Raw genomic sequence first — 18,791 nt, forward strand, 5'->3', positions numbered from 1 at the left:
TGAAGGAGATAAAAAAATTAATTTGTTTGAAATGTAATATGAAAACTATTCCTCAAGCATGGGATGGAAACCTCAAAAGCCCACAAGAACCAAGCAAATAAAATAAGTTGACAAAGGAGGACTCTGGCAAACTGGAGATTATGAGCCCCCACAGATGCTGGATATTGCTACTCCTATGTCCAGTATTACAGTCTTTATATCTTTCAAGTAACACTGAAAATCTAGATTTATATGTGAAAGTTATTGATTTCTAAATGTTGGTAATTAATCCAAGTACAAATCAAAAGCTGAACCAGAACACTGGGAGAGCTAAATCATATACTGTATATCTGTTATTGAAATTCAGCTTGAAGTCCAATTGCTTGCAACTGCTCACGTAGAATCTTCATTCTTTTATGGTGAGGTATGAACCTGTGCTCTCCTTTGACCTAAATAGTGCAAGTAGAAAAAAATCAGTGATTTGTGGCCCTTGTAATTTAATGGTTACACAAAATGTTGTAGAATTTTATGCCTTAAATATAATCAGGTGGATTAAAATTGTTTCACAAATTAAAAGAGTAGGTATTCATGTGACCAAGAAAAAAGGCAAGTTTTTAGGTTCCAGGTCTTAATTGATTCTACAGGAGCATAAGTTGGTGTTCATTTTGCCTCTGGCTTAATGAAACTCCAATATAAACTCTGGTCAGAAAATCATGCAAACTCTAAATATATACTGTATATACTAGAGGTCCGGTGCATGAAAATTCATTCACTGGAGGGGGATCCCTCAGCCTGGCCTGCCCCCTATCACAGTCCAGGAGCCCTCAGGGGCGGGAGGTGACCTGGCGATCAAGGGAAGGAAATGCCTCATCACACCTCTGCTGCTGCCACTGCCGGCAGCGCAAGCCTCGGCCAGCCCTGATTACCTGAGCCTCGGGCAGCCCTGGACAGCTGGGAAGCTGCCATGAGGCTTGCCTGTGCCTTGGGCTGGCCCTGGGCAGCTGGGGGGCTGAGGGGACTGGGGGACTCCTGAGGCAGGCGCGCGGAGTAGCCGGGCTCATCTGGGGGCGGGCCCGGCCTTGCTGCATGCCTGCTGCCCCAGCGGGGCTGAAGGGCCTGGGTACCACCATCTTGTGGCTGTGGGTGCTGCTATCTTTGAGGGTGAGGCAGTCAACTAACATATTCCCTCCTTATTGGCTGTGGACGCCGCCATCTTTGTGATGGTGTGAGGGTCAATTAGCATATTCTCTCTTTATTAGATAGGATACTAAAAATCTGGTTAAATATTATGAAAATAAAACATACATGTCCCCTTCCTTATTTAAACAAAATGAAGAGCAAAGAAGAGTATCACTGGCCCCAACAAAGGTTAAAGAATAATCTTGGGCTTCCAGCCAAGATGATGGTATAAGTAAGCACAGTACTGACCTCCTCCCACATCCACATCATAATTACAACTAAACTACAGAACAATCGTCATTCAGAACCACCTGAAATGTAGCTAAATGGACATTTATAACTAAGGATATAAAGAAGAAGCCACATCAAGACTGATAGGAGGGGCAGAGATGCAGAGGAAGCTGGTCCCACACCCATGTGTGGTGGTAAAATATCAGGAGGGATATCTCAATTGCAGAGTAAGAGGTCCCAGACCCCCACCAGGATCTCCAAGCCCAGGGTTCCAGTGATGGAAAGAGAAATTTCCATAACTTTTGGCTGTAAAAACCAGCAGAGATTGTGGCCAAGTGGGGATGAGGGAGGGGAGCTTCTGGAGTCCCAGGAATTCCTCTTCAAGAGTCCCTGCACAGACTTACTAGGACTTACTCACTCTGAGTTCTAACACTGGGGCAGCAGCTCCAAAGATGCCAGGGACATACAAGGAAGAACTAAAGATAGCAGCGCCCACAGCCACAAGATGGTGGTGCCCAGGCCCTTCAGCCCCGCTGGGGCAGCAGGCATCCCATCCAAAGATGCCAGGGACATACAAGGAAGAACTAAAATGTTTGGAATCAGGGTTAGAGATGGAGGGGCAGCTTTCTCCCAGATAATGTTAGCGGAGTCCATTGTTTCTTAGCTGAGAAACACAAAGCTGACAGGCGGCACCATATCTGAGTCTTTATCAACCTAGCTAACCCTGTTCACCTACACCCTGGTGATTCCCAACTTGCAGGCCCACCCAAACCCTTTCCACTGGCTTTTCCATACAAATAGTCTATCTTCCATCATGCTTCTGACTTTCCTAAAATCTCTCAAACAAGCAAAATCTGGCCTCAGTGTGCTTGGTACCTCTCTCCAAATGGCTTCAGTCCAGCACTAGCAGCAGCCAGCTTTGGTTCATAGTTTGACCTCTCCCAGACACTCCAAGCCCAGCACAAGTAGCAGCCATCTTCAGATCACTTTGTTGTTTATAATGGGTGGTCCTGGTCAGAGTCCAAGTAGTTGTTGACCTTGGCATGCACCTCCCAGGAGGCCCTAGAGCCAGGGAACCCAGTGAACAACTTCAGATCATGCCAAAGCACCATTCAACCACCTCCACAAACAATACACTCAAAGGGTGAACTCAGCAAGTACCTCAGCTCCACTGGAGTGAGTTCTGCTGGTGTGGGCCCCAGCAAAGCAACTCATCACAGCCAATCAGTCTGGGAATAAATATTTCCTAACATCAATCAAGGTTCAACTATAACAGGAGGGTGCACACAGCCCACACAGGGGGTACACCTGCAGTGACGGAAACCGAACATTGAGACATTGGTAGTTAAATGTGTAAAGGGAATCTGGAAGGCTGATCAACCTTAATTGCTCTGAATGGTTGGAGCTATTCACTCATTGTTTAGTTGAGACATTGGTAGTTAAAGCAACTTTTACCTGTTAATAATATGTAAATTTTTGCTGATTGTCTATTATTGGAATTTCCTGCCTAAAGGATATTGGTGTATTTCAGAACCCCAATAAAAGGGATGGCAAAGGCCAGGCAGGGGTAGTCCTCCCCCTAGAGGTGGACTCCCGCCTGGCCCCCCATTTTCCCAAATTAACTCTTTTCCAGTCTCTTTTCATTTTGATTGTGGCCTTCTCCAGAAACCGGACCCTGAACAGGAACCCTGAAACACGCGGGACGTGAAAGGGGCTCCCACACTGCAGTGCCCAGCTAGGATGACCAAGAAGGCTGTGCCATTGGGCCCTTATAGGGCATCTATTATATAAGGCCACTCTACCAAGACTGGGAGATATAGCAGCTTTATTAAATAAATAGAAACAAACACAGGGAGGCAGCCAAAATTAGGAGAAAGAAACATGTCCCAAATGAAAGAACTGAAGAAAACTAAACAGGAAAAGAACTAAATAAGATGTAGATAAGCAATCTGCCAGATGCAAAGTTAAAAACTGTTTATAAGGAAGCTCAATTTGGTTGGCTGGTATGGCTCGGTGATTGAGCATCAACCCAGAAACCAAAAGGTCAAGGTTCCCAGTCAGGACAAATGCCCAGGGTGCAGGTTTAATCCCTGGTCAGATTGCATATGGGAGGCAACCAATCAATGTTTCTCTTTCACATCAATGTTTCTCTCTCCCTCTCCCTTCCTCCTCTCTCTCTAAAAAAAATCAATAAAAACATTTTTTTAAAAAATTTGAAAACCTATTTGAAAAAATAATGTTGGAAAGCTTCCCTAACCTGGTGAAGAAAATAGACATACAAGTCCAGGAAACATGGAGAGTTTCAAACAAGAAGAATCCAAAGAGGCCTACACCAAGACAAAGTATAATTAACATACCAAAGGTTAAATACAGAGACTCTTGAAAGCAACAAAAGAAAGCAATTAGTTACCTACAAGATAATTTCCATAAGACTGTTAGCTGATTTCTCAACAGAAAATTTGCAGGCCAGAAGGGTTTAGCAAGAAATATTCAAAATGATGAAAAGCAAGTACCTATACCTAAGGCCATTCTATTCAGCAACACTATCATTTAGAATCAAAGGACAGATAAAAAGCTTCTCAGACAAGAAAAAGCTAAAGGAGTTCATCACTACTAAACCAGCATTACAAGAAATGTTAAATGGTCTTTTTTAAGAAGAAGAAAAAAAATCAGAAATGTGAATAAAATGACAATAAATGCATGTCAACTATAACTTTAAATGCAAATGGGGTAAATGTGGTAAGGGTTAGCTTGCTAGCTTAGTTAGGCAGACAGGAAGTGGTGGGGGATCCAGGAAGGATAGAAGCATTTCTGGCCTGAGCAATTAAAATAACCATAAACCAAGGACAGAGTATCTTTGGCCTGAGCAAGTAAAGCAACCACAAGTTAGATCTAAAGCAGCCCTGACCCAAGCAGCTGGGAAGCCATAGGGAGATCAAAAGCAACTCCAATCTGAACAGATAAGATGACCAAAAAGGAGAAATGCAGATTTAGGGGCTGTGGGAACTGATTATAAGGCTGAAAGGCAAAATAAGGGGAAGGGTGGTCTCTAGGATATATAATACCTCAAGACAAAGAGAGCAGTGGCCACCTTCCCTAGGGCAGTGGTTGGCAAACTCTTTAGTCAACAGAGCCAAATATCAACAGTACAATGATTGAAATTTCTTTTGAGAGCCGAAAACCGACTTCTGCGCATGGGCCAAGAAGTTTCAATTGCACTGTACGTGCGTGCCCGCACGTGGTATTTTGTGGAAGAGCCACACTCAAGGGGCCAAAGAGCCGCATGTGGCCTGCGAGCCGCAGTTTGCCGACCACTGCCCTAGGGGAACCCTCTGTCTCTAGAATTAGAAATTTAGGATTAGAGTTTTAGAGGTAGTAAATGCTTGCAATAAAGTTTCTGTACTTCTCACCTTCCACCTTTTGTGTGGCTTCATTTTTCGAATCCGTCTGAACAAGAACCCAGGAGAAAAAATCACCTGTTCATCCCTGCTCATAAATAAATAAAAAATCAAATGCTCATCAAAAGACATATGGAGGCTGAATGGATAACAAAACAAAATCTTTACCTATGCTATCTACATGAGACTCGCTTCAGATCAAAAGACACACAGACTGAAAGTAAAGGGCTAGAAAAAGTTATTTAATGAAAATGGAAACAAACAAAAAGCTGGGGTAGCAATTGTGAACGAAAGAAGCCACCTGCTAACCTGACAAGCTCAGGGGAGTCCTGTGTGGCAGTCTTGAAAACTCAGAGACCTAGAATAACCACAAAAGATGGTCTGAAAATTAAATATTTAACTACAAACAGGTTATAGTGGGCAGTCATGTCCTAGGCCGATATTTTCCCTGACAAGGATCAACTTAGATCTTTCCTGAGCCCATTTGCCTTTTTGCCTCTAAGATAACATATCTGTGAGATGTCTGGGTAACTTGTAACTTCCTTCTTTTGCTGGAGCCCCTGGGGCACAACCAAATGTGGTAGGCGCCAGGACAGATGCCTCAAATTCCTTCATTATCATGTTAATTGTTCCTGCACCCCCCTAAGTATGTGTCCATCATTTTACTTTTTATCCAATCCCAGGGGTTTCCCACCCTTTGACTTTATCCCACCTCCTTAATCCCTCACCAATGAATTTCATGTAGCCCACCTATGTCCCTCCTTTGATTGCAATGTATAAATACAGATGTAACCCTGCATTCTCCGGAGCATTATCTCAATTCATTGAGGTTCTGCTTCCCGGCATATGTCGACAGTTTGGCTCAAATAAACTCACTAAAATTCTTTACAGGTTTCAATGTTTTTTTTTCCGTTAACACAATGCTTATACCAGGCAAAATAGACTTTAAAATAAAGTTTATACCAAGAGACAAGAAGGACTCAGCAATTCCACTTTGGGGTATTTACTGAAGAAACCCAAAACATTAAATAGAAAAGACGCATACATCCATATGTTTATTGCTGCATTATTTACAATAGCAAAGATATGGAAGCAACCTAAGATGAATGGATAAAGAAGAAGTGGTGCATATATACAATGGCATATGATTCAGCCATGAAAAAATAATATTTTGATATCTGCAACATATGGATGAACCTAGAAGATATTATGCTAAGTGAAATAAGTCAGACAGAGAAGACAAATTCTTACATGTGGAATCTCAAAATAAACAAACAAGAAGAACAGAAACAGACTCATAGATACAGAGAACCTTTTGATGGTTACCAGATGAAAGGAGGTTTTGGGGGGATGGGTGAAAAAGGTGAAGGATTTAGAAGTACAAAGTGTTAGTTACATGTAAAGTACAGCCTATGGAATAACTATAATAATAAAAGGGTAATATGCTAATTAGACCAGACATCATTCCAGATATCCTTCCGGACGAAGCCAGGGCCAGAGGGGATCCGGGGTCCTGGGTGCCAGAGGGAAGCCGGTGCCGGCAGCCGGGGGAAGGAAGGCCTACTCTTGCATGAATTTTGTGCATCGGGCCTCTAGTAGTCAACAATATTGTAATGATTATATATGGTGTCATATGAGTAGTAGTTTTATTGAGGTGATCACTTTGAAAGTTATATGTGTCTAATCACAAAGTCGTACACTTGGTGCATAGTGTATATTATACATCAACTATAATTTAAAGATAAAATATATAAAAAGAAGAATTGGAATTTAGTGCAGGGGGTACCTAATTCTTTCCTAGAGCTTTTCATCCGCCCTCCTGAGGAAACAGTGGTTACTAGTCACTATTTAGGAGGGTCACAGTCTATTTGATACTTTAAAATGTGTCCATCTCTGAACACAAATGAGATACTATTGGAGAAATAACGCAAGTTGCCATGTCTCAGCACTTCTCACTGGCAGGCAATGTGAATAAGATGTAGCCAGTGAAGGCAAAGTTGGGGCATCAGAAAGACCTCTGTCATGGGCTAGCTAAGTGACATAAAGCAAGCAGTTTATCCTCCTTAAAGGGCAATTTGTTCTCCTGTAAAATGGTGATTAAACTGTTGACCAGAAACGTTGTGATGATCAAATATAATGATTACAAAGAATTTACAAATAATTGAATTTATTTAGCATGGTGTCAAGATCATATTAAGTTTTCTCATACCCCACACACAACAAAAAACGCACTTATTTGCAGTCAAGAAGCAAATGATACATTTAAAAAAAAGTTTGCCAGTGAACAGGTAGAGAAGGTGCTACCCAGATTGCCTCTCATGCATGCACAGCTGGTCCATTACCAAAAATTGTACTGTAGGAATAAAAGACCTTTTAAAATGGACTCCTTATCATCCCCCTCTACTTATTCCCTATTTTTCCATCCCTTTCCACCACCTCTGGATTATTAAAATGTCTGCATGGAATATGCCTTCAATAATTTAACAGGGATTAATTTTGTGACCATGGCATAGTGACAAAGTGATGCAAGAACATTGGAAATCTTCTAAGTAGCCCTGACTGGTTTGGCTCGATGGATAGAGCCTCGGCTTGCGGACGGAGGGGCCCCGGGTTCGATTCCGGTCGGGGGCATGTACCTTGGTTGCGCGCACATCCCCAGTGGGGGGTGTGCAGGAGGCAGCTGATTGATGTTTCTCTCCCATTGATGTTTCTAACTCTCTATCCCTATCCCTTCCTCTATGTAAAAAAATCAATAAAATATATTAAAAAAAAACAAAAAACAAAAAAAAATCTTCTAAGTAAGCTCCAGAATATACAGATTCATAAATGAGTGAAGTGGACAGGCTCAACAGAAGGGACCAAGAAGGAAGACTTCCAGAAGTTAGCAAAGCCAAAGACTTGAGCCCATGCTATCTAATCAACAGGTGTGGAATGAAAAATAGCAGAAGCTATGCCTTATTGCCTGCTTATTCTGTTCCTAGTATTGTGTAAAGTGCATTTATAACAATGGTTGTTTTCATCCAAATACTTATGAAGATACTATTCTCCTTATTTAATGGATGTGGAAATGGGAGCTAAGGGAGATTAAGTTATGTGTGCTACATTAAAGAGCATGTCAGAACTGAAATTTAGGTCAAGTTCTAGTCTAATTTCAAAGCCTGTGTTAACCAATTCTGTGTTGGGCCTCTCTCACAGAGGAATAGGAAATACATCTAGTTTCATGAGTTAAGGTATTCAAGCAGTTCCTTCCATCAGTGGTATGGGAACTAGTGAGGAATGCTGTTAGTGGAGGGGGAAAAGAACCCACACATTAGGTGAGGGAGAAATAGCTGTTAGAGAAAGAAGAAAAGGAAAGTGTTAGCATTGGTAGAGAGGAAAAGTGATAGATGTGAGAACTAATTAGTCAGAGGGAGATGAGAGAGAAAGGTAGGGGAGGGAGAGAGAGACAGAGAGAGAGAGATTGAATTATTTTCTCTCAGGAGAGTAGAAGTGTTAACAGAGCAAGCTGGGACACTGGACAAGTAATAATAGATGGACATGATAAGAGGGAGTGTGGTGGCGACAGTAAAGGGATCCAGTTAATATGGCCCTGACCAGGAGTCGTGTTAACAAGCTCTGTTGAGACTACTACCTAACAGCTGTTCAGAGAGCTTCAACAGCCTCAGATTGCACTGCAACCTCAAGGGGCTCCCAGCATCAATTCTTGAAGCACAAGGTTGGAGGATTCATCCAGTTATCTCTTTTTCATTTTATTATCTATATCAGTCTGTTGAAGAAAGATGCTTCGTGAGGGAATATGCTTGTGCTTTGAGAAATGAAATTAGGATATCTTTTCCCAACTATACTGAATACAAAAACAGAAACAAAATGTATTTTTGTGGAGTCGCTTTTCATATGTATTTAGAGATGCATTTAACAAGATAATATTTAATTATTGCTAAATTATTGATCTATTATTTCATCCTGATACTTTGCATAATCTTTAGCTGAAATCTCTAAAATCCCATGACTGTGGTCATTATTCTTTCAGATGCCACTGGAGGTAGAAAGAAATATTTAGACTTTGAAATTGACACAGAGAGAATAACATAAACAAGATGAACTCATATTCCTTCAAATTTTGGCTTCAGTTTTATAGAAAATCATCACTAATGCATTCTGCCAGTAAATACCAGATGTTCTATTAAAAACAGCAACAAAAAAATGTATCTAAGTTTCTTTCTAGAGTATGACTAGATATCTAAAGCCAGACTTTGGTGAGAAAATTCAGAGATTATGCAGATTTTTGAATTTAGAAATACCCCCTCATACACATGGTCTCATTCTAAGTGAGTTAACAGAAATTATTATGAGTCTCTTACCCATAAATTCTATGTTTAGCCATTCATGTAGGGTAGTCTTTAGTTCACTTAAACAGATGATAGATTTAGATTTAAAGTATGGTTTCAAAAACATATACCTGGAAATGGAATATTTAACTTACAATCAGTCCTGAAAGTTATTTTTCAAAATGTGTTCTATAAATCACTTGGCTCACCTGCTTTTTCTTTAAATATTGAGGTGTGTGTGTGTATATATGTGTTTGTGAGGGAGAGAGAGAGAGAGAGAGAGAGAGAGAGAGAGAGAGGTAATTTACATTATGTGACTGCTTGCATATCAACATTAGCTAAAATTTTCAAGAGCCCTAAGAAGGTGCCCACTCCCCCCATGCCTGAAAAATGCATTAGTGGTCATGCTAACAAGAGTACTATTTGTCTCTAGGCATCTGATAAACAGCACGTGCCAAGGGGCAAGGGCTTTGGCATCAGAAATCCAAACTCTACTGCTTACTAACTGTATGAATGTGGGCAATCTCTTAAACCTTGATTTCAATATCTATAAGATACATGACAATTGTTAATTACCTCATGGATTATCATAAAATTTAAATAAAATAATACATATAGCAGGCATACACTATGTTTTTCTTGGGCATCTTTTAATACATTTTAGCTTTTTAAAATTATTACAATTATCCTATATAATAAAAGGGTAATATGCAAATTGACCCTAAAGGCTGAACGACAGAGAACAACCGGTCACTATGATGCGCACTGACCACCAGGTTCCAGACGCTCAATGCAGGAGCTACCCTCTGGTGGTCAGTGCGCTCCCACAGGGGGAGCTCTGCTCAGCCACAAGCTGGGCTGATGGCTGTGAGTGCAGCAGTGGTGCCTGCCTCCTTGGCAACACTAAGGATGTCTGACTGATAGCTTAGGGCTGATACCCCAGGGAGCAGGCCAAAGCTGGCAGGTGGACATCCCCTGAGGGGTCTTGGACTGTGAAAGGGTGCAGGTCAGGCTGAGGGACACCCCCGAGTGCACGAATTTTTGTGCATTGGGCCTCTAGTCAATATATATAAAAGATCAGCGACCATTATGGCGGAATGATCAGAACGACTGTGATGATTGGTGGCTATGACATGCACTGCAGCAGCCAATCAGCCTGATCTGAGCCCCGATTGGCCCCCACACCCCACCTCCTACTTCCCCCACCCCCTACCCCTGGCTGGCCTGGCCCTGATCAGCCCCCAACAGGAGGAGGAGCTAAAGTGGAGAGCACAGCGTGGGGGTGGAGACACAAACACTGCAGCCTCCAAGCCCCAAGTCCTGGGGTGGGGCAGCAGCAGGGAGTGCCAGCCAGTCCAGCCACCGCACCTCCATTACCCCAGCTGCTGTCGCCTCGCCTGTGGACTGCCAGCCATGACCCTGTTGCCTGATACCCAAGAAGAGCTGCTGCTGCTGGCTGGCCACGGGTCCCAGTGGTTTGGAGACCTTGAGCAAGGGGAGGACAAAGCGCTGATGCTGAAAGGGGCGAGGCTGGCGCCACAGGCGGGGGAGCCCATCTGGGGGCTGGGTGAGGGGGCAAGGGAAGTGGCACCCAGGAACTGGGCTTGAACCCTGCCCAGCCGCCCCCATTGTCATGGAAACTGCATCCACAGGTAAGGCGGGTGGGCTGGTGCCACAGCCCGCAAATGGCATTGGGGACCTGGGTCCCCAGACTACTCCCTTCCCTCCCCCAACCCGCCCCCCGCAGCATGCCTCTGCACTTTCCTCATGCTCCTCACCTTGAGCATCAATTTCCCTCCAGCCCCCACACATCCTGCTTCACCACAGAGGACTATAAATGTTAGCAGATGGGTCGAAAACCTGAATTTCATTTTCCCAAAGACTTGGAAGAAAACAAAATACTATTAATTCTTTTATTTAATGATCATCATTATTCTGGCTTTTAAAATGGTCCTCAGAGGCAAACCGCAGCACCTGGCGCTGGAGTGCCTGCGTACAAGTTTCTTCTTTCTGCCAACCGGTTGGGGCAGTTGGAGGGATGTTAGGGGCCTCTTGGCTGGTTGTGATGATTTCGGGGGGCGTGTTTGGATGCAGCGTGCATGCCAGCGACTGGGACGCTGACAACAAAGTGAGGGGCAGGCCCACTGCCCCTAAACCTGGCTCTGTCCTGGGTAGAGAGGTGACTTTAATCAACCCTTACCCATTCCCTCCACAAATCACCACACTCTACTCCCTCACAGTCCCCCCCTTTCATCCTCCATTTCTCCCTCTCTCTGAGTAGGAAACAGAAATCCCAGGGTGGGTATGTCTAATTCAGGAGAGACACCGTTGCCCAAGGACTGGGGTTGCCTTTTCTTCCCAATTGCCTGGATGCAGGGAACACCGACTCTTGCAGGGAGTATTGAAAGTTGCAACCCCTTCAAGTGGCCGGCCTGGCTGTGGTGTTACAGGATTTGGGTGGTGAGTGGGTGAGGTTCAGCTTACCAGCAGTCTGGACTCTTCTGGGCTTTTGAAAATTGCCCTGGGTTCAGCCTCCCTTCACCTGACTCCCCCCCGCTTTCGAACCAGAGCGCTTGGGTGCCCGGAGGGGACCAGGGGGTCTGAGACATCCTGGCCCGGGGTTGCAGGAGTCACATTCAGGGAGGAGCTGCCGGCCTGGTAGTGCTGTTTTTCTAGGGACTGGGGAAGGGAGTGCTGTGTTGTGTGCCCTGAAAAAGCTTTGTTGTGGTGGAATGGGAGTGTGCAGTTTTGGAAATCTAGCTTTCCAAGGCCTGGGGTGGTGGGTGCTCCCAGTGGAGGGGAAAGGCAGCAGGACTGACCTTCGCACTCTTGGCAGCTGATTTAGGGCAACCCCTTTCTTAAGCCACCACCTCTTACTAGTCATGTGGCATGACCTTAGGCAGCTTTAACTCTGCTCCAGCACAAGATTTGAACCGAGAAAGAGGCTTGGGGAATGCATTGAATAAAATGGCAACATTCTGAAGGGAAGAGAAAAAGTGAACATCTTACAAGCAAAAAAAGAAAAGAAAGACTTAAATCTGAAAAACCTATTTGTCCTATGTTAATTATTATATGAGAGGTTGGGGGTGGGGTGGGGGGTGAGGAGAGAGGATAAGACTAAGATGGCTGCCTAGCCTGTCTTTCAACTTCTTCATCTAAGTAAAGTGAAAATATTTTTTTTAGCTTAAGTAGATTTTTTTTTTACAAAACTCTTTATCATTGCACATTAAGATGGCAAAAGATAATAGGTAAATAAAGGTACCTTTTTTTGTTGTGTTACCATCACCATTCTTTGATGAGGGTAGCTCATGGTTCAGAACCTTTATCAATCATCATCAAAGTAAATTATGTCTTTATAGACATTGCCTACCTCCCATTAGTGTCACCAGGGTCGGGTGGATTAGGGAAAGGAAGCCAAGTGCCCAGTGTTCAGTAATACTATACACTAAAATGAGTTGCTATTTATACAAAGTGTACAATGACTCCGGCTGTCACAAAGCAGGCACTTGCAATTTTCAACATCATCATTATAATTATTATTGTAGAAATATTGTACTTTGTTAGCTAAGTAACAGATATATCTATATAAAAGCCTAATATGAAAAGTGTCCACTCGGTATTTCGACCAACCAGGAGTTCGACCTACTGGGAGTTCGACAGACTGGGAGTTTGATCACTTGCTATGATGTGTGCTGACCACCAGGGGGCGGCGGGGAAAGAAGGAAGGCCCCAGCTGGCAGCTGGCAGCTGGGGAAGGGAGGCCCCAGCTGGCTGCTGGAAGGCCCCGATCGGCCCTGATCACCAGTCAAGCCTAGGGACCCTACTTGTGCATGAATTTTGTGCACCAGGCCTCTATTCATAAATAATAGAGAAAATGAAAACCTTGATAGAAGAGTTAGCATACCAACTCAAATTTAAATCAATGTTTAATGATTATCAAACATTTAGGAACTATAGAGGAGCAAGAGGGGATGAGAATATTGGTCTCTGAATCAGCCATGAAAAAAATGCTGGAGGAATTGAAGACCAATCCACATGAATGTTATTACCTGTCACTTACTATATTTTTTTCTTTAATGACCAAAGAACAGTTTTATTTCTCTCCCAGGCCCTATGCCTACAATTCCAAGACACATCAGTGAAGTCTGTTAAATTGTCTGCTTTCATTAGAAAGCTGATACAAAAGAAAAAGAATGATCTTTAAAATATATTTTTTTACTCCCAAACTGTATAAACCATCACCATAAAAACGTGGACAAATTACTTCTCTGAAGCTCAGTTTCTTAAATAAGGACATAATTAACCATCTCACAGACTTCTTAGGAATTGAGTAATCAAGTACCTAGCACCATTCCTGGCACACAATAGGTACTCAAAAAAGGTTAATTGCCTTCCCTGCCCCTTTCTTTTCTGGTGTGAATAGGTGAGACTATAGGTCTACGCACAAGATAATTTTCCCATATTAATGTTTTAACTCAATAACACAATAAAAGTTATCATTTTATACCAGCTATAAAGAACTTACTTCTTAGAAAAGCTAATACTATTTATTGTATGAATCATACAACCAGTAAAAAGCAGAATTGGAATTTCTACAAAGGTAAATCAGTTGTGATCTCACATGTTTTTCATGACATCATGCAATTATAAATGTATTTAAGGCAAACCATAGAGTCAAATTAAATAAATACAAATATATGCATATAAAGTGATACCTCACTAAACTATTAATGATTCACTTTAAAAGTAAGTATTGGACTTCTTTTAATTACTAGTATGTCTTGTTTTCAATACAGCACTCTGGGGAGTTGAAATATCTTGTCACTGTCTCCTGTCCATGACTTTAAACAAGCCACCTGCACCTTGAAGTACAAAACCCCTTAGAACAGGTTATTCTATATTATACTAGTACTTTCTTGTTGAGTGCCCATTAAGGCAAATGGGTAGGGGTAAAGGAAGTTTCAAAAATAGATGAAACTGGACCAGAGCGTGTGTTGTTCAAATTAACAGTCCAGCCATGGATGATGACACAGTAGATAATCATCTATTATACACGCTAGAATGTCTCAAGCCCATTTCCCAAATGGGCTCCTTTGCCCCTCACCCTCAAATACCTCCCCACACACAAACCCCTGAGGTATGATCCTCTGACTTGCTATAGGACATCAGGAGGTTAAATTTCACTTAAAGGTGCTAAGCTTCTTCCCAGTGGAGCAAAGTCCATTTATGGTTACACACCGTTTGCAAAGGAAGACCTGCTCTGAATTTGCTGAGATTTGTGATAGAATTGGTTGGTGGCTTTTATGAATCTCTGGGCAGGTGCCCCAAATGCAAACCTATAGTTCTCCATGCCAAGAGCACAGGCACGGTTGCTCTGAGCAGGAGCCTCCAAACACAAACGTGGTTCCTCCAAAGTGAGAGAGGTACTCTAACTTGGGGGATGAAGTCAGATACTTTGACAGAGAGCAGACATTTCTCTGTAAAAACATCTAGTGCTATCCCCCCTTCCTAGCACTGCTGTTTTGGTCAGGGCGTGCCCAGGGACTCTGTATAAATGGGGGTTCACAAGCTTATCCAGTCATTGCAGGTTTTGTGCTGGCCCTATCACTCTACCTGTAATCTGGATAATTGGGCTGCAGGTGGTCTGATGACATGTAGTGACACAGTGTCCTCTCACCACAAGTGAGACATTTTTCCCTGTGAGTGTACCACCTGTGTTTTGGCCAGCTATATTGGTGGGAAGTGAGAATAACAGGGCCCCAATCATTGGAGTGATGTTGTACCCTCCCATAGCATCACCTGGATTCTGCAGAGGTGGCTTCCAGGTGCTTAGAAATAAGGTAGAATTAGATACATGTCTAAACTCAGGGATTATGCTGGTATTTGTATCTATAACGGATATGGTGTAGCCTGGTGACTTCCACGTGGTCTAATGAAAGGTGAAAACAGACATCTCTTGACATACATTTCTTCTCCATGGTAGAGGTTCTTCCAAGTATAGGAGGTTTTCTATGTCTCAGTGGACCACAGGTGCACTGAAGGGAAGTGTGAACACTACACCTCCAATCATGGGAATGGTTTTATACTCTCCAATCACTCCTCTACCTTTGTTATGGACAGGTGGGCTCCAGGTGATTGGATATAAGGAGGAAGCAGCAGTGTATCCAAGCATATTCCTCCTCTTGCAGTAGCCATGCAGCAGCAAGATGGATCCCTGGTTATCTGGCCAAGGTGATACATAAAAGCAGCACTGTGTGCCTTCCTAAGTCCATCTCTACAGTTGATGCTCTGGATGCCTGTGAATGAGTGGGGCTTGGTGTAGCTATAGCTCCCCCTACCCATGGGAGCTGTATAATCCATAACCACAAGTGGTCCTGCAGATGTACTGGCAAACAGTGAGCTACTATTCCAAGTGTTAGGCATCCTGGTGGAAACTCCAGCAGTAGTGGATGTGTCTACAGGAAAAATACCTAGATTGCACCAAAGGCCAACTGGGTGTTGACAGTGGTGTCAAATGTGGAATCTGGCAATTGAGAACCTGCACTACCTGAGTGCATTATGCTGCCTCTGACTGGCTTGGCTGCCAGAGAAGTTAGGCCTATTGCCTGTGCTGGGGCTATTACTTTTCCCAACAGCAAAACATTTTTAGGCTGCTGCCCAATTATTGGCCCAAGATGTGGGCTGCAAGGTGGTTCCTGGATCCAAGGGAAGGTTTGAAACTTTGTTTCTAGGTAAATGGGTGGAGACATCAGCTGAAGGAATGCTTACCCAAAGCATCTCCTTACCCAGAGTCACCAGGTAATAATGTTCTCTGAATTAGGAAGTGCTATGGAAAATGGGGAGTAGTTCTCTGTTGATACCAGGGCAGAATGGAAAATCAAAGCTGGGAAGGAGGAGTGGTGTCCATGGCACAGGTGTCAATGGCAGGGTTGAAGTTTGCAGAGGTACTGTCTACTGGAGCTTGGTCACCGCAGAATCCACCATGGGTAGGTAGTTCAGTGCTAACAGCATCACTGGAGAGAGAGGTTCTCTTCTTCTGACTATCAGGGGTCCCTAATGTGGGATGAGGAGCCAATGGCATGGTTTGGATAAGGGAAGGGATCCTTCAATGAAAGTGAATCCACACTGCAATGAACGTGGGAGAAGACCTGTATATGACAGCATGGGGAGGGAGAGTAGTGTCCATATCAACAACATCAGAATCTAAAGTGGTCTGAGAGATCAAATCCACAGATGCCTTGTCTATGCTGGTGGAAGGGACATCCGTAGAGGGGATAGATTTGGCAGCAAAAACAGAAGTACTGGTAGAAGGGACTGAGAGAGGGGTGGGTAAGAAAAAAGGAGGGGGAGAATCTGCACACATAGGTATTGGGGATTCATTTTGGCAGAAGGGTGGCTGGAAGAAGAAGACTGCGGTCCTAGGAGGTGTGGGGAGGTCAGAAATAGGAGATGTACTTATAATTAAATGAACAAGGCTTCCATTGTCATTAAGTGGAATTCCACAATGTGATTAGAATTAAGAAGAAGGAAATCAGTGTGAAAAGCAAGAGGAGAAGGAGGGCTGTATCTTCTTTCCTGATCAATATTTGGTGTCAAGATGGAGGGACAAACAGGTTCTGGGGCCAAATAGGTAGGCCAAGTTGGTAGTAGTAACAGGGACCTGCCCAGTGTGAGTGGCCAGGGGCAGGGTGTTTGCAGTCGCCAAGTCAGGAGGAGAGGAAGAAGGGACAGGCTGAGTGGCACTGCAGTCAGCATGACCTCTGTTTTATTATCCAAGATCTTGTTACACTGATTTCCAGTGTTCTCCAAAGGTGCCCAGGTTTTTGTCTACAGCAAGGCAAGGCAGCTTAGGAGATGCGGGCAGCTCACCTCGATCCCACAGCAGTGGTGGCAGCAATAGCAAAAGTGGCATGGAAATTTTGCATTTGCAGGACTTCCTACTGGTAGAGATCAGTGGAGAATTTCTCCTTGATGGGAGGAGCATCTCCTTACCCAAAGTTAGTGACCTTGGAACTCTGGGTGGATGGTCAAGTAGCACTTCCTCTGTGGATCTCTCCCAGCAAGGAGCAGCATGGGATTGGGTCAGATAGCACTGCTGTGTCTGAGTCAGGTTTTAGAGGAGGCAGGACATGTCCCTCAGGGCTACGTGAGCTGGTGACCACCTGGCCTTCAGAGGAGGAGAACATGGGAAACATCTGGGCATTACCTCTCAAGCTATCTTGCAGGTGCTTGGGATTGAGGTCCAGAGGCTCAGGCCTGCCATTGCCAGAAGTGAGGACTCTCTTATGGGCCTAGATGTCAGTGGTGAATCCCCACTGATATAGGTGCTGATCTGGTCATTCTGTCCATTGGTCTCTACATGATCCTTTGTTCTTGTCCACCCCTTTTGGGGGCTTTTCTTGGATCTTCATCTCCATCTCCTTCGAGGAAGTAGATGGTATCTGAAGGTATCGACTTCAGAGCCTTGACTACCTGATCAGGTGGTGAACTCGAGAGAGTAAATTTGCACCCTGGAGTGATATTTCTGGTTCTCAAGTGTCCACACATCATGGAATTAGGGGCAGATATCACAGTCTTCTTTAGAGGGTATTTTCAGTTCACCAAGGGCAGGATTCACAGAGAAGGGCACAAGGCCTATGGGATATAATACCACCTCCTCAGTTGGGTGTCAAAACCAGACAGTAAAGGCACAGGAGCCAGTGAAACAGCCTGTAAACAGGGTGCTGAGGGCAGGTGTAGGGAATCAAGTGGTCCTGGCCAGGCAGAGCATCATCATGGGGCAGGGAAAACCACTAGGTGACAGCTACCGGACAAGTGACAGCAGCAGTGATGACAGACTAAACTTACAAAGCAAATTGCGTGCCAAAGGAATCTGAGAAAAAAGTAGAAACTGAAAGGACGTCTCCTTTTCTCTGACTCCTTTCAAGGCCTAGGACACACTGAAGTAACTTCAGCCAGCTGCTTGGGACATCTCCTTGGACATGTCACAGAGAAAAGTGGGCTCACAAGTCTAACACAGTAAGAGAGGAGGTCAAAGTCAAGAGGCAGGGCCTCAACCTCTGGCCAACCCTTTATGGACTTCCTGCAGTGGATTGCAGGTATTTGACACCAAATGGGCCACCACATGGGGAATGTTCTGAAATGAGGAGGCCCTCGCTTCCAGAGCTCACCCTACATGGGCACCTTCCTGGGGTCTCAGAGGCCAAAGTCTGCTCAAAATTAGTGCCAAAACCACCCAGATCTTGCCCATCTCCTCTGGGATTTTCCCAGCTGCCCTGTGAGGCCTGGAGTCAGATACAATTTCTCCATGGCTGCCATGGCCGCCAGCCTCATCAGCTAGAGAAGAAATTATTTACAGTTATGACATTTAACCATAATTCTTTTATATTATTTGAGGAGAGTATACTAAAAAACAACCACTTGATTTTCTTTGTTTGTTTGAACAAAAATAGCAAGCAGTACAAATTTGAGATAATGATTTCTTATATGAGGTCTGAAAAAGATAATCACATGTCAGACTTACTTGAAAACAATAAATTACAGTCATATTATTTCCATCATTTTCCCCAAAGAGAAAAAATTTTATTAAGCATATTATTTATATTGGGGCTTCAGGAAAATAAAAGGGAATTTGGACAAGGATATTTCAGGAAAATCCATTTCCTGATGTTCCCTC

The sequence above is a fragment of the Cnephaeus nilssonii genome, assembly GCF_951640355.1.
Source record: "Cnephaeus nilssonii genome assembly, chromosome: 3".
NCBI classification, from domain to species: Eukaryota; Metazoa; Chordata; class Mammalia; order Chiroptera; family Vespertilionidae; genus Cnephaeus; species Cnephaeus nilssonii.